This window comes from Chionomys nivalis, chromosome 5 (genome assembly GCF_950005125.1).
Source record: "Chionomys nivalis chromosome 5, mChiNiv1.1, whole genome shotgun sequence".
Lineage (NCBI taxonomy): Eukaryota > Metazoa > Chordata > Mammalia > Rodentia > Cricetidae > Chionomys > Chionomys nivalis.
Genome location: NC_080090.1, coordinates 80,443,376 through 80,455,522, shown reverse-complemented (window position 1 = coordinate 80,455,522; position 12,147 = coordinate 80,443,376). Strand labels below are relative to the sequence as shown.

General features: G+C 44.9%; 1 protein-coding gene across 3 annotated transcripts in view; it reads right to left on the bottom strand.

Moving 5' to 3' along the window:
- Positions 1 to 9,007, bottom strand: part of Nek7 (NIMA related kinase 7) — a 130,746-nt gene extending 121,739 nt beyond the window's left edge. The window contains exon 1 of one of the 3 annotated variants that reach the window (XM_057770473.1): positions 8,822 to 9,007. The gene's annotated coding sequence lies outside the window, so the exon portion shown is untranslated. Of the gene's footprint in view, positions 1 to 8,407; positions 8,485 to 8,821 lie in introns of those variants that run through there. The other 2 variants (XM_057770475.1, XM_057770474.1) reach the window with 2 other exon arrangements.
- Positions 9,008 to 12,147: the final 3,140 nt, after the last annotated feature.

The following is a 12,147-nucleotide window of genomic DNA, read 5'->3' as shown; positions in this document are numbered from 1 at the left end:
CCCCGCACCATTTTCAAGAAAGAAAATGCAGAACTTCTACCACCCTGGGCATGATCACTGACCTCGTGGAGAGCCCCAGAATGCGGGCTTGCACAGTGAAAGACCATGGTCCAGGACACAGAGGGGCTTGCACTCATAACTGGCTCTCTGTACTGTACTCACTATAGCATTGTTTAGCTCTGTTTCTTCATGTATATCTCAGTGCTCACCCATTCTATCAATGCTCTCCCCGAGGCCAGACAGAGAACTGAACTCCACGGCTATTCGGTTAGCTTATATTGTCAAACTCTGCATTTGGCATTTGAAGATACAAAAATGAACCTGGACTTCTGATAGAGCTTCAGGGCAAGGGAATGGGGGTAGAGTAGTAAACAAAAAAGAAAAAAAAAAAAAAGAGCTCTGGTATCATAAAGTACCTATTTAAAACAGAAATCACTGAATCACTGAGCAGCTTTCAAATGACCAAACAAGCGTTCTCAGACAAAGAATCGTTTGTATGCAAAGTTTCACGTCTACAGACAGGGAGGAAGTCTGAAGGAACACAAGTACCAGTCACATGTTATCAGAGCACCAAGTGGAAATACAGCGGTCATGGAAAAGGGGGAGAAGGCATGAGCAACGCATCCTAATGTTCCTGAACGCTTTCCAGTATGGCCAGGGAGTCAAGACAGAAAAGCCCTGTGTATGAGGTGACAAAACGCAGGTAGGTCTCCAGCCCAGGGAGCTAGAGGCAAAAGCCCTGGATGGCAAAGCAAAGGAAGTTTGCTCTTATGCAAAAAAGAGAAAAGAAAAAGGAAAAAGAACAAGGCAACCTGGGAGCAAGGAAAGTGGTAAGCTTCCACAGTGCGCTCCAACACTGGAACAATGCCACAGCAAGGCAGAGCAACACACACCATAAGCAGCATGCTAGCAGGGGGTTAGGTAACATGCAGCTAAGGGTTGGCTCGTTTCTCTCACCTTACCTGAAACGGAACGTTTCTCTGCTTTTTTCAGCTGTCATTTAGAAATATTGCTCTTCCTTATTTAGTGATTATAGTTAATTCCTAACAGGGATTTCAAAACACGTATCCATATTCTGAGCTGAGATGTTGTTTATATATGCTCGGAGAGTCTGGTTGCTAGAAGAATGCTACGCTGAGATACTGCATACCCCTACTGGAAACGATATCTACAATAGGAAAGTCTCTCTACACACACATAGTAAGCAGAAGTAAAAAATGCTACAACAGAGTACTCTCTGGGAGTGGCCTAAGGGACCCCTGCTTGAGAGTCACGGGATGATATATTGACAAGACAAGTTTCCAGCACAGAATAGCCCTTCCAATGCCAAAACTCATGATCATCAAATCAGAATTTCTTACACAGGCACTCTGAGGATGGAAGCTTCAGAAAACAATCTTGAAAAGCCATAGAAATTTTTCAATGTATACAGTATTTTAGGTGTACGAATGGATAAAACTATTTAAAGGAATCACAAAGTCCCCTAGTGTTGGTCTGATCCATTTCTACTCAGCAAGAAGAACTTTTACCACATGGGGAGCTGAGACAATGAATAAACCCAAGTCAGTTTCTAAGAGCAAATCACTACTCAAGAGGTAAAGGTGACTGAGGCACCGTTTGGTGTCTGAATCACAGAAGAAGAAAAGGCTCCAGAAGGTCTAAAGTATCAGTGGATATATTAAACTTTCAATATAGTAAATAGTAATGCCTGAAGTTTACTAAGAAAGGTATGGGATCAGTGTGGGAAAGACAGACAATCCGTGACTACCTGGGAACACTAACTTTTCCTGTCCTGCCCACTACTGTAAGTAAGGACACTCCCCTAGGACAAGCCTCTATCCCAGCCATTTCTTCTCCTTTAAACCTATTCAAGGTAAAGACGGAACACCAAGCTTTAATGTTTCTCTTCTTTGCTGCAACAGAAATACTTCACAAGGTCACACCTTAGCATTCTGCTGACGGAATGAAGTGCTCAAGGTTTTAACGTGGGTGCTGGAAAAGGGACAGTGTTACCTGTCTATCAGCAAATCTTAAGAGTCACCAACAAAACACAGCATATTTGGTCATTCAAGGGAAGTGAAAAGCACACGGTACATATTGTCAGAAGCTGTGAAACTTACACAGGCTTCTGCACTATTAGAAAACACAGAAGAAACAAAAGCCTAAGTTGTCTATCAGGAGACATGGGATCCAGTGGGACATAGATGAGCAAGCCTGTATCTCTGGGTTCTAGTTGATTCCCACATTCAATGAGAAGTCTAATCCAGACTTCGTCAGCCTCCCGCTACTTCTGAAAATACATGATTTAGTAAGTTAGACATTTGCAGTCCCCTTTGGGGAAACAAGAGGATAATAATGGGAAATGGAAAGCTTGGTTCTGGAACATTCATTTTTCTGTTTCAGAAGAATACCATTCCTATTATAAATGTATAAAACAATGCCCATCTTTATCTCTAAGACGCAGCCCTTCCACAAGCTTAAAATCTGCCATTACGGACAAACACATGAGCAATTTCAGAATTCTTCATACAGCAAAGAATCTCCTGAGGAGCACAGATGCGGTCACATAATTTTAAGCGCACAAACTAGAGGTACAGTGTGTCCCAGGCTGAGGTCCTCTGAAGAGACCCTGAGAGGACAAAGCACAAAGCCGTAAGAGTGAAGTCTAAGTCACAGTGGAGACCTCAGGGTGTTGGAAATGCCAGGAACATAACAGTGTCTACAGAGGAAAGCCGCAGGCACCATGTAGACTCAAGCCCAGATAAATCATGGGTATTACAAAGGGCAGAGCCAGACAAGAAAGAGGGTCTATCTCAGCCCATTTGTGTGTGCTGAGAAGCTGCCCCAGGCACTGGCTAAGGAGCAGTAGAATCTGTTGTCTGTTCTCTAGGTTTCTCTTGGAGCCTTTCCTTGCTATGCCCCATGCCTCCCATTTTGAATGACGGTGACTTTGTGCTACTGTATATTGAACGTATATGACTTTGATTTTCCATTTTGCAGGTGCTCATAGCTAAAACGCTAGGCTTTTAAACAATGTTGGACCTGTTAAGACTCAGACTGAATACATTCATTTTGTATTGTGAGACAACCATTCACCTATGGACGTCAGAGCAGAACGTTACAGCTTGAATGTGAAACGGCTGCCATAGGCTAGTGTGTCTGAACACTTCCTCTCCAGTCGGTGTTGCTAGTTGGGGAGACTGGATCCTCGTGACATCGAGTGTACCTAGCAGAAGTATGTCACTTGGAGAGGAAGGGTACCTTCAGAGTTAAAACCTGGCTCTGCTGCTGGGCCCACACCTGTTTCCTACATCACCAAGCTACGAACAAGCTGTATCACACACTCCTACACCAGAGCCAAGTCTCTCCCATCACAGTGACTCCTCTGACATAAAGGGCTGTACCCTCTGTGACTGTGAGCCAAAATAAACCTCTCAAGCTTAAAAAAGTGATTGGATGTAAAGATAGGACCATTAAGATGTTTTATATGGCAAGACACAGATATAGACATAAAAGAGACATTACCAAGTTACAGAGGCAGATTAGAGTGATATTTTGTTAATCAAGTAAAGAAAAAGTCTGCTACCAATACTGGGAAGATAAAAAGAAAAAAAAAATAGACACAGTGCACACTTTCCTGAGCCATCAGAGAGAAACTTGATCATCGGTCCAGGTTGTTTAATAATGCCAGCTAGTAGTGTGTACAGCAGCCCTAAGAAACTCACATTTGATTCCACTTCTGGGAAGCGAATGGGGAGGGTATGGTTCTGGGGCACCCAGAGTATAACTTCCTCCTTATTGCAGCTCCACTAGCAAAAACTCATTAAAATGCTATCTCAAACGTCAAAACTTTAAATTATAAACATGGGAATAACAGAGCAAAGGGAAGAATTCAGCAGAGAAAGCCGTAAGTGCTGAATAGTGAGCCGTCTATTTCCGCCAGGGCTGGGTCATGGTAAAGTAGATGATAGAACCTGTCATCACAAGTATCCGCCCACTGTTTCCCTCCCCTGGAAGCTCCATGAATAGAGACATGGATGAAACGAAACCCCCACTCAGTGACCCTACTATTTTGCACTTACAAAGATGCTTCATTTGCTATTCAAAGCAAGCTGATGTGAGCTGAAAAAGCTAAAGTCGGAACAAACTAAAATCATTCAACAGTGACAAGGTGACAAACCAGGGCGTTGTACCTGGATTCTTCATGTCTTTGTAAACACAGCAAGAGAGAATACACATGCAGGAAGGGCAAATAAAGATGTTACCTGTAGCTGACGGCAACTGGCCACAAGCTCTAAAATGTCCCCATTTCCACCTGGGCTCCATAAGGACTTACGGAGTCAAATTCCCGCTAGGATGAAGAAGTTCTACTGTGTGATTTGTAAGGTGTTTCATTTTCCACTGCATTCCACTGCTTCTCAGGGGCTGCACCCCAGCCAGCCTAAAACTCATTCTGTGAGCAGGAGGAGGCCTTACTCGTCCCCTGGCCACTCGCTGCTTGACCACAGGCCCTCACAGTTAGTTTTCCTTTTTCACTAGGAAGACTAAGTCCACTTGGCTTTCCTTTCGGGGGGGGGAGGGGCACTGCTTGTTTTGTTCTCTTTTGTGGCAGATGTAGTTGTTGTTTGAGATACTGTGCAGTCTAAGCTGCATGAGGACTCCCAACACTCTGCCTCAACTTACCGACATGCGGTACTATTCTCAATTTTTCCACTTTAAAAAGGAGAAGGGGAAAAAAAGAGGCTTACTAAATCACATATGCCTCAAATTGCCTCTAATGGGGGCAGGCAATCCAGTAAGTTAAAATAAAAACTAATTGATGAAACGCATCAATTCGCTCCCGTTAGCAATGTCACTAGGTTAAAAATAGAGACAAATGACCAGCATCGGCTCCTGCCTTCGTTTGCTAAAGAGGAAGCAGGAAACAGCACACATTCACATGCTCCTACATCACAGGATGGGCCTGGGGTCCCCGAGAGGCAAAGGCTGTCTAAACCTAACTGTAGACACAGACCTCCATTCCCTCCCTAGGCTTCGCTTTCTCTTTGGCCCCTGCATCTCTGTCTCCTCCTGCAGATTATTTTCTCTCTCAAATCTTGTCTATATCTGCTGGGGTCTAGTGAACACTTTTACCCCAGCACCCTTATCCTTCCCAACAGGACACTAACCTTAGTGGCTCGTCTGTTTATGAACACCAACAAGCAAAATTTGGGAATGCACGGTGGCCATTATTCTAGGGGATTCATTAGAATTCTCACACAGACTCAAAGAATAAAAACGTTGACAGGGCACTGTTGTCAGAAACTCAATGGCTTAGAACTCATGTGTAGGCCTCTGATGTTATCTTCCACATAAATAAAGTTTTATTGCAACACAGCTATGACCATGTATATGGGTACTGTCTGTGGCCGTAAAGGCAGGAGCTCCAGCAGACAATACTTATTACCAGACTGTTTAGAGTTTGTGAATCGCTGCCTGTACAAATGCAGCTCGGGCCTGAAAGCAGCCCTTAGCTACTGTCCACTCAGCAGCTGTGGTAATGTACAAAAAGGACTATTTCCATTAAATCAGAGAAAACACACTTCTGTAGATTTCTACAAGCCAGTGCATTTTTCTCACTGTCTGCATACTACTGTGGCTAGTTATTAACTCCAGTACAGCTCAGCCTATTAGGGTATAGACACAGTATGATACGGTGGTTTTTAAATAAAGATTTTTTTAAAAAAAATCATGTATCCTGCTCAAAAGAGGAAAGAATGCTGCTAATAATCTGTCTGCATTCCCACCACTCACCAAAAACATGAACTATAAGTTATTTTCTTTAGAAGCAGAAAATGTTTTGAGAAATAGGCAACACCATAGAGATAATCACACTATGGACTGACAAATGGCAAAGCTGTAGTTTAAAAGTTTTACAGCTCATAAGTTGTACAAATCTAAAATCTCTAAACTAAGAATAGAAACCCATGCCTATAATCTCAACCCTTGGGACGCTGAGGCAGGAGTACGTCACTAGTTTGAGGCCACCCTGGGCTGGTTACATAGGAAGTTCTAGGCCAGCAAAGGATACCAACTGAGACCCTATGTCAAGGAGGAAACAATTAAATTGTCAATTTCCTTTATATTCCACAAATGCATATGCTTGGTTATAATCCTATAACCAAATGTTATTCCACCTATAATCTCCATGGATTTAAAAAAAATGCAAGAGGAAGAATTAAACTGAAACAAGTTCAAAAGGATAAAGAAATGTTTCTTAGAAAATGATGCTGTACTTATAGAGATGCAGATAAACATCAATTCAGAGTAAATAGTTCGCACCCATGTCATACACCCATCTTCAGAACTACAGTTAAATTTGGACTCCATTGCAGTTTAGATTATGAAGTGAAGTATCTGCCCACACACTACTCAAATATCTGGAAAGACACTTAGGTGAAACTGGGAACAGATACCCTGCACATTCTTATAATAACAAAATCTGTTTTTTAAAAATATCAGTTTGGGGTTTTTTTTTTTTTTTTTTTGGTTTGGGGTTTTTTTGTTTGTTTGTTTGTTTTTGTTTGGTTGGGCTTTTTTGGTAAATGTTACTTAATGTTTGTAGTTAGGCAGGGCTAAAAGGCTTCCACTGCGATCACCAGAAGCCCAGAAGTGGGAGAAGAGTCCTGGCAGTACTTATCTTTACGGAGTATAACTGCTCTGCACTTGAGCTTATTCGAAACTGGTTTTTCATTTAGTAAGGAAAGGCATGCCAGCCCTGCGGCCTCTGCTCCCCTCCTCCGCTACTGTGCGGCCATCCTACCAGTGGCGTTTTCCTTCTGTTTTACTACTGGAGAGAAATCTCCTAAGTGTCCAGCCAAGAAAGCGTGTTTGTGGGAAAGGAGTGACGTGAGACAGGTATTAGCCAGATAAAATAACTTGAGTTCAGATTACAAAATGGGTCTGTCTGTCTGGAAATGCAGTCTTGACTTTTTAAACTCCTGATTGTCTTAACGGTAGCAAGACTGCCACCCTGCCCTGCCATGAGAGTGTCTACCGAGTTTTCTTCTGGCAGTTCTTGGTTTTCAGTTTCATATGATCTCGGGGTAAAGCCCCAGGCAGTCACCGACTATATTTAATTTGCTGACCAGGTTCGTTTCTTATCTACTATGGTTTCGGTGGAAGTACTGACTTCAAGCTGAGCCCGAATCTTGAAAGTTAACAAAAGGTGCAAAGGAAACCAGAGCCCCCTCCCACTATTTTTATGCCCTGATTTCATAAGACTGAGCCTCGGCCCTTCTTTCCACAGGCCCACATCCTCAAAAACTTGGCCTCCTCTCCCAGCCCAGGGCAGCCATAGGAAGTACACGCCCTCCTGGGCTAGGGCCGGGTGTCCTCGCCGTCCATTGGCTGTGGTGGCTGTCAGTGCTCTGAAGGGCGGGGTCTTCCACCTTAGAGCGGAATCTGAGGACTGCGTGGTCACTGGGTCCCGGATTCACCTCCACTCCACCCCAGTGTCCCTTCTCCTTTCTCCACAGGTCCCCCTCATTCCCCCCCATCCCGACACACACACATTCCACCCCCATCCACTTTATCGCCCCTCTAAGAAGTAAAGTTTTTCCAAACGTCCAACATCCCCCACCTCCGCCAAAGCAGAGGATACAACGCTTTGGGATGTAAAAACAAATTATGGACGGTATCTCTCCAAGTGTAAAATCAAATAACTGTGAAATGAGAATAACTACTTAGGTTGCATGCCAACTGACTCAAGTGCACAGCCCGTCACCAAATACTGCGGCCATGAATACCAACAAGAAACGCTACAAAGTAATGAAGGCGTAAGTGCATTTTAATTCACCGTTTTCGGAGCTTGTCCTGTTGTCTCAAACATATTATAAATGTTTGAGTGTGGGCACTAAACCTCTCTTGGATCACATCAACATCCCATCGTCCAGCAGAGAAAAGACTCATACTACACACATTTCTGTAAAGCAACCTATCAAAGCGCACCGTCGTGAACAGCGGTAGGTAACGTGCCCACTGGAAACTGCAGATTCCTTGGAGGAGAAACTAAACAGTGGTCCTAACAATACTCTACAAACTAGGACCTCTAATTGTCTTTAATTACAACTTTTAAGACCAACAATCTCAAAGAGAAAAAAAAAGTCATTTCATCTCTATACTGTCTTTTCTATATTCGGTTTCATCACCAGGACTGTAAAGGCACAAGCATATCTTACTCTAAAGTAAATATATTCTTAGCATTTAGCTAGAGCAAAGGCTATGAGAGTACAAAACGAGTCCATAAAAGCATCTGCTGTGGGGCTTCCAGGGCCTCCAGCACTTGGCCGAGGCAGCCGGCATTGCTCAGCAACACCCCCACTTCCCTCTAACTTCACCAAGGCCCACTTTGTGACTTAGCTCATACTTTGCTGCATCCCAGTCCGGGACCGGTCCCGATCGGTTCCCGATCCTGCTGTCGGGCCACCCCGACTCTCAGGTCGGTGAACTTCACTTTTCTAAACTGGGCTGCAGCCGAATCGGTTGAACCAATCCGCGAGCGGTAAATAGCCACCATGACCAATGAGCTCGGCCCGGAGGCGGGTCTTCGCTGGAGTTCCTCCAGTCTGAGCTGGGAGACCTGTTGCCGCCGCCACCACCGCAGCGGAGCTTCCCGGGGGTCCCGGCGCCTGGGAGCCGAACTCCCACCGCCAGTGGCCTGCACCGCCCTCGGCCAGCTGCAGGCGACCCGGCCCGACCTTGGAGGCACTCGAGCCCGAGGCTCCACGCGGCCCACCCGCTCCCAGCACCGGCCCCACCCGGCCGGGCCGTGCAGACTCACCGGGACGCCGGGACAGCTCGGTCCACGCGGGCTGCAGGGCTGCGGGCTGCGGGATCCCGGGCCGATCGCCTCTGCCCGCGCCGCTGCAGGCGCCGGCTCCCACCCCGTTCGGCCGGCGCTTACCACTGCGAGCCTAGCGGCGGCCCATCCTCCCAGCTCCGCTCCTCCTCCCGCGGCCGCGGCTGTCAGGAGGGTAAACATCCCGGCATCCCCGAGGAGAGGGCGGGCCGCCGCAGGCCCCTCCCCGCGCCCGCACCCTACTCCGGAACCCACGCCGCCGCTTTCCTGAGAACTGGGGTGTGCCTCGCTTATGGCGGTCGGCCCCTGCCTCCAGATCACGGTCTTTGGATCCCACTCTCTGGGACCAAGTGGTTTAAGCTGCCTCTACACCGTGTCAGTGCAGGGAAACGAGTTTTCCCGGAGTCTGGCTAAGCAAACCTTGACTTGAACGTCCCAGCATTGGGAATGCCTTTCAGGACGCTTCCAAAAGTTGAACTACCTGATACGACATACAGAATCTTTGAGATACGGCCATACTTACAAAGTGAAAGTACGGAAATATTACATTACATAAATATATTATACATGTCATGTTTGCGATACGGGTCTGCCTCTAGCACGTGGAGCTGCTGAAAAAAGCAATGCTTTGATTTCTATGTTTCACTAGGCAGACTAGAACTACTGGGGCAGCCAGCTAGGAGGCAGTGTAGAGTCTGTCATGCCTGGATTCTGGTTTCTGAGAGGCCGGCCTCTCAGTAGTAATGCCTGTCCTTAGAGTGTTTTTGAGAGCAGAATCTAGCTAGACATTCGGTATCACCTAGGTCTTTCTCTCGTTTCATTCCCCTGCCAAAGAAAGTAGGACCAAAAACGGGATTATAGCTCAAATATGTTTAAACGAAGAATTAGGATTTAGAAAGTTTAGTCCAGCTAGATGGTTCAAGAGGTAAAGGCGTTTTCTACCAAGACTGACAATCTGAATTTGATTCCCAGGATTCGCATGATGGCAGAGAACTGACTCCCCAAAAGTTGATTTCTGACAGACACTGCAGTGTGGCACACATGCTACGAGTGTGTGTGTGTGTGTGTGTGTGTGTGTGTGTGTGTAGTATGATTAGAAAAAAAGTTTTGCAAACTTTAATTTTAGAAAGAAAATTAAGATTCCAAGATGAGACGTTGGTGCAAGTGGCTGAAACTGCACAAATGTGTCTGTCAGGTGGAGTTCTGAAATGAGGGCTCAGTGTTACACCTACATTCTGGAGCCCTATTTTTATAGAACCTCAGTGAGAAAGTAAAAAAATACCCAATGTCTTTCATATTGGATGGCAAGTCATAGAGAAATAAACTGGGGGGGGGGTGCCACTCTAAATATGCTTTTCTGGGAAAGCCACTAGGCAATTGAGCACAGGCCTGTAGAAGTAAGAAGTCATGTGACTGTCAGGAGATAGAATGTTTAACAGAGAAAATGCAGAGTTACCGTGTGTGGAAGTGGGTTTGTCGTGCTGGAGAAACAGCCAGAAAGTCAATGCATGCAGAATCCAATGAGCAAGGGAGAGAGTAGCTGATGAGCTCAGAGGGGGCGGAGACCAGAAAAGGGATAGGTGTTGAATGAAATGGAAAGCCATTACAGGGGGAAGTGTCTATTTTGTGGCGAATACACTGCAGAATGGGGCAACTAGTAGTTGAGAAAAGGTAACAATGGTCCCTGAAAAATACATTAATCGGGCTTGGTTAAACCAGGGTGCTAGTGGACCTCAGGTGTCTCTCCATGAACTGGCCAACAGGATTTGCTGGCATGTTGAATGTGGTGTGTGAGGGGGAGACAGGATTGGACCAGTGTGTTGGCATTTAAACCGTGTCATATGGTCATGTCACTCCAAATCAGTCACAGGAACAATGTCACTTGAGTTGCCACAGCTTGAAGAAAAATTGACACCTTCAAGGTAAAATTCCACATGAGGACAGATGCATGGTTTAGAGATACTCTTACTATGTTTGCTGTTAGCATTTTAAAAAATGTAGGTCGATAGGTGACTTGTACAATAGCCCACGTAAACATACCACCAATTTATCTACCGACTAAATAGTCTGCTGATGAGCAAATACTATACTTATTGAACACTGAGTGATGGTCAAATTGGGCAAATATTAGCTCAAGCATCCTTAGTGGCTGCAAAAAAATTTGTCTGAAGAGATTCCCTTTGGTGTTGTATGATATCCAAAGAATTAAAATAATTTACCATGTCCTGTTTTTTCCACCTGAAAAGGCTTCGTAGCTACAGATAAATAGTATTCAGTGTTTCAGGACTTGGAAGAGGGTCGAAAGAGAAGACATTATACTTTTCTTTCTAAATTCATATCGCTTTTGTTGTGGGTAGGCAAGGTTATTCCCAGCCGCCAGCACCAGGCCCCTGGCCCAGAGCAAATGCTAATGGAAAATCAGAGGAGACTGCCCACGGAGGCTGCTCTGGTCCAGGATCCTAAAGAGCAAGAGGCAGCTCTAACTGCTTTTCCATTCATTTCTCCTCTGAGCTTGCTCCCAAAATGCTGCTTTAGCTCCATGATATGCATTAATTATAGTCCTTTGTATGAATGACCCAGTATTTATACATAGTTACCATGCAACACATGTATTATATATCAGATTAACTTCATTATCAATGGTGTTTAGAGGTCACACTTAAAACCTCTCCATTTTTAACCAAATCTCTGAGTTTTTTTTTCACATAGATCTGCAGACCCCACGTAAGAAAAAAAAATTATCCACAGTATTTATTCTCAAAACCATTTCTCTGTAAACTAACCCGAAACAGATGTCACACACCAGTTTTGGCATAAATGTAATTTCTCCATAAGGAAAAAAACTTAGAAGGGAAAAAAATGTTCCCTGAAGAGGAATAATGACGTATTATTAAAAATAATTCTCCTTTGAGAGAGAGCCTGGCCACTGGGGGAGACCGGAAAGGTCTAGTCTTCTTGATTCAAACATAGAAACCTAGTACTGGTAACAGGTGCACTTAAAAAGCTACTAGCAAAACTGGCAGCCACTAAGCTTGGCAGCTAAATGGTGATGAGGCTTAGTCAAGCTGTTGAAATGTCTGGACTGAACTGGGCCAAGAGGAGGAAGTCAGAGAACAGACTGCAGACAGCCCACGGGAGATCACTTTTCTCCGGCCTTGGCATGTGGTCACTGTACAGTGTCGGAAAGTAAATACGATGGCCTTGAAAACACCCACAAAAAATATTAGCCAGTTTTCCTTTCCGCAGTTAATGGCTCCTTGCAATTGTTAGTGGGCTGTTCGCAGATGAGCTTCAAATAAAGACAGCTA